A 280-nucleotide genomic window follows, 5' to 3' on the forward strand; every position below is an offset into this window, starting at 1 on the left:
AGGAAACAAGTCCCCTGGTGATGCCACGCCCCTCGCAGAATCGGCCACGGTTCCTGTTCAAGTTCCAGAGGTCTCGGCTCAACCCTCGGACTCTTCGACCACACCAGTCCCAGCTCCTAAGGAGGAGAAGGCGACGGAGTTGATACCTCCGCCTTTGGATAGGAAGGAGATCGTCCTAGGGCGTCTCGCGTCCAGTGCTGCTCCTTTGACAAAAATTCGCAAGAGGACTGGCGCTGCGACCGAGACCATCAAGAAGAGGAGATGTACCGCTGGCGCGGAA

This window comes from Brassica oleracea, chromosome C5, assembly GCF_000695525.1.
Source record: "Brassica oleracea var. oleracea cultivar TO1000 chromosome C5, BOL, whole genome shotgun sequence".
Lineage (NCBI taxonomy): Eukaryota > Viridiplantae > Streptophyta > Magnoliopsida > Brassicales > Brassicaceae > Brassica > Brassica oleracea.